The sequence below is a fragment of the Morone saxatilis genome, unplaced genomic scaffold, assembly GCF_004916995.1.
Source record: "Morone saxatilis isolate NCDOM2014 unplaced genomic scaffold, NCSU_SB_2.0 Contig24, whole genome shotgun sequence".
NCBI classification, from domain to species: Eukaryota; Metazoa; Chordata; class Actinopteri; family Moronidae; genus Morone; species Morone saxatilis.
Window position 1 is genome coordinate 23,506,811 of NW_023339807.1, and position 3,055 is coordinate 23,509,865.

The 3,055-nt window shown below is 35.8% G+C and overlaps 1 protein-coding gene across 3 annotated transcripts in view; it reads left to right on the top strand.

Annotated features, from left to right (window-relative positions):
- Positions 1-968: 968 nt before the first annotated feature.
- arl4aa (ADP-ribosylation factor-like 4aa) overlaps positions 969-3,055 on the top strand; it is a 3,594-nt gene continuing 1,507 nt past the window's right edge. The window contains exon 1 of one of the 3 annotated variants that reach the window (XM_035673099.1): positions 969-1,050. The gene's annotated coding sequence lies outside the window, so the exon portion shown is untranslated. Of the gene's footprint in view, positions 1,051-1,685; positions 2,178-3,055 lie in introns of those variants that run through there. The other 2 variants (XM_035673098.1, XM_035673100.1) reach the window with 2 other exon arrangements.

The window sequence follows — 3,055 nt, forward strand, 5'->3', positions numbered from 1 at the left end:
GACTATCTAAACAAATAAACAACAAATATGTAAATAAAACATGAGTCATAAGCCTACTAAAGGAAATTGGTTTTAAATGGTATTTTTTTATACTTTTCATTATATTTCATACGTTTCTGTGGTTTTTAAGCAGACTTAAGAGATTTTAAAAGTGGTCAACATGACTTAAAATGGACCAAAAGGTAACTCGTTTTATTTTAGTTTAAATGGAAAATATTCCAGGTACCAAACTGAGGAATTAGATGGAAAAAAATAATCATGAATCGGATATAATTTGAAACTGGTGATTCTAATTAACTTTTAATGTAACTCTCTTTAGTTGTTTGTGCTTCGCGATCAGCATTTTAAACGTGAGTTGAAATTATCAATGTAGGAAGAAAATAAATGATTGTATTGGCACGTCTACTTAAATAAAAGACAGGCTTTGGGAGTAATAGATTACATGTAACTGAATGATGTAATCGGGTTACAAAAAAAGGGTAACTGTAATCCATTAGTTATGGGGAAAGATGTAATCAGATTACAGTTACATTTAGTAAATATTGGCATTATTTAACAGGATTACCATTTTAAAACATCAGTTCATGTTTAAAAATACATTATAGATATATTACATTAATACTTCTTATTGACACTTTTATTTACATATTGTTGTGTGTTTAGGTAATCCAAAAGTAACGTAAAGTAATCAAATCACGTTACTTTAACGTTGTGATACTCGGATTAGGTCAGTAACTATTATATAAGTATTTATTTTTGAACGGATGTGAGTCCTCCCTCCATCACTGGTTTATGCCCTGTGTTACATTTCCTGTCTCTCATAAAATAAACACAATAAAAAGCAAACTACTGTGACCTACAATGTCAGCAGGACAACAGACACACGTTACATAAGGCGGCGGTGTTTGGGGCTCTTTCCGGCCTCCGGACCAATCATTTCAAACACAAACACAGTGAACGGGGCGGCGCTGCACACACACACACACACACACACACACACAAACTGACAGAAAAAGGGAAAACACGCTGACACGAGGAGCTGAATCAACGGTAAATTTGAATCTTTTTATAACTTTTAACGGTTATTAACGTTTTCTAACGGCTGCTAGCTCATCCGCGAGCTTTCTGAATGTCCGTTAATGGATTAATATTGGCTGTAAAATATAAATATAAAATATAACATTAACTAACCGCATTTACGAGCGAATTATATTATATAATATATTTTTTTCATCTATTTAACTGCATTTTATGTCCGTTATTTTAAATTAGGTGGTACATTAATTTCTAATGAACGTAATCAAAATGTATTAAAAAAAAAAATACACTGTAAAACCAGACAAGTTATTTTAACTCCTAAAAAATTGTTTTAAGCAGTAGGTTAAAAAAGATTATTGATCAAGCAGATTTTACTACTAATTTAAAGTGGCACTAACTTAGTAAACTGTTATTCATCAGGAATGTTTCTGTAACTTAAAAACCTAGGGTTATTTTGTTTTCACAGTACAAATAAAAAATTTACAAAATTAAGTCACTTAAAATGACTAAAGCTACTTGATGAAGAATGTTTTTCAACGTATAGAATTTTGTTAAAAACGTAAAAAAAAATGTAGTTAAATTAACTATGGTTTTACAGTGTATATTTTCTGGCCTGACTTTAAAACAAACATAAAACTTTAAAATTAAATGTAGCTTTGTCGCCTCTCCGGTCGTTCATCTATAAAGAAAACGGACTAAAAAAACAAACACGCCATCTTTCTGCGGCTACGTTAACGTTAAAAACATTGCCGTTATAAAAAGTGTAACAGACGGAGCAACAGGTGATCCTGGTTCCCGGGCAGACGCGTGATTGACAGCCGCGTCGGCCAATCAGCTGGCAGGGAACGGAGCCCACCCACCAATAGCGTGCGCCCGCAGTGTTGGTTGTGGGCGTTGATCCAGGGCTGACAGCAGTGTCATCAGCGGTAGCTTCACACTGGGACACCGAGGACAGACAGCGAGGGTGTTTCTGTACCGAGGAAGGTGTGTTTCTTCCCCGCGGTCGTGTTTGTCGACATTAACGGTGGAAATAACACCGTGAGTTGAATTTTAAGGCTGTGTAGAGGCTCGGGAGGACCGCGTTTCTTGCTCAGAGAGGATTTTCGACTGAATGTTTTCTCCACAGATGGCTCAGACTGGTAGGTAACCAGTGGGCATACCTACAAATGCATGTGTTCACCTGCCGTGTAAAAATACTTGTCAGTCTTAAAATGTGATTGCAGTCTCATGTGTGGATAAATGCGTTGTCACTGGAAGCTTAACTCCTATGTTTAATGCAATTTAGGTGGTAATATACTAAAATAGCAGGAAGAACTAGCCAATAGGCCCCTATAGGAATGTCACAGTGATTGCATATGAGATGATTAAAGTACATTTAGCACAATAAGGTGGCTGTAAACTCCTTATTGTGTGACTTTACGCGTGAAACGAAGGGGATTTTCTGTCACTTTACTTTGGATAATGTATCAATACATGGCATTGTGATATCAGATGTAGTGTATTGCTTTAAAATCTTTTTCCTGGTCGTAAAGGGTGTTTTATAGTCAGTGTTGCACAATCGTGGACTTCCACATCACTAGACATTGCTCAGAAAAAATTGCTGCATGTGTAAATCTTTTACTAGCACCAGAAAACAGCCTGCTTTAATCTCAACATCTAAAAAAATACTACAATATTTATGTTTTTGCACGCTGGTGTGATGATAACTGTTGTTTCTCTGCTCATTAGACATTGCAGATTATGTGATAGAGATCAGTTACACGCAGTGAATTTGAGCCGATGTTATTGTGAAGTGAGACCGTTTGAATTTGAAACAGAATATATCACAATCCTCCTTTTACGCGTGAAATGTTGGAAATTCACAACTTGCTCAAATCAGTGCGCTCACTACAGTAACCTACTGTAACTCACTTTGTCGACGTGATGCCTCTTCTGTATTTGTGCTGCTGTTTTACTACGTTTTAACTCGCACAGATCGTTTAATTATTATGTCTTTTAAAGCAACAGACTCAAGGGA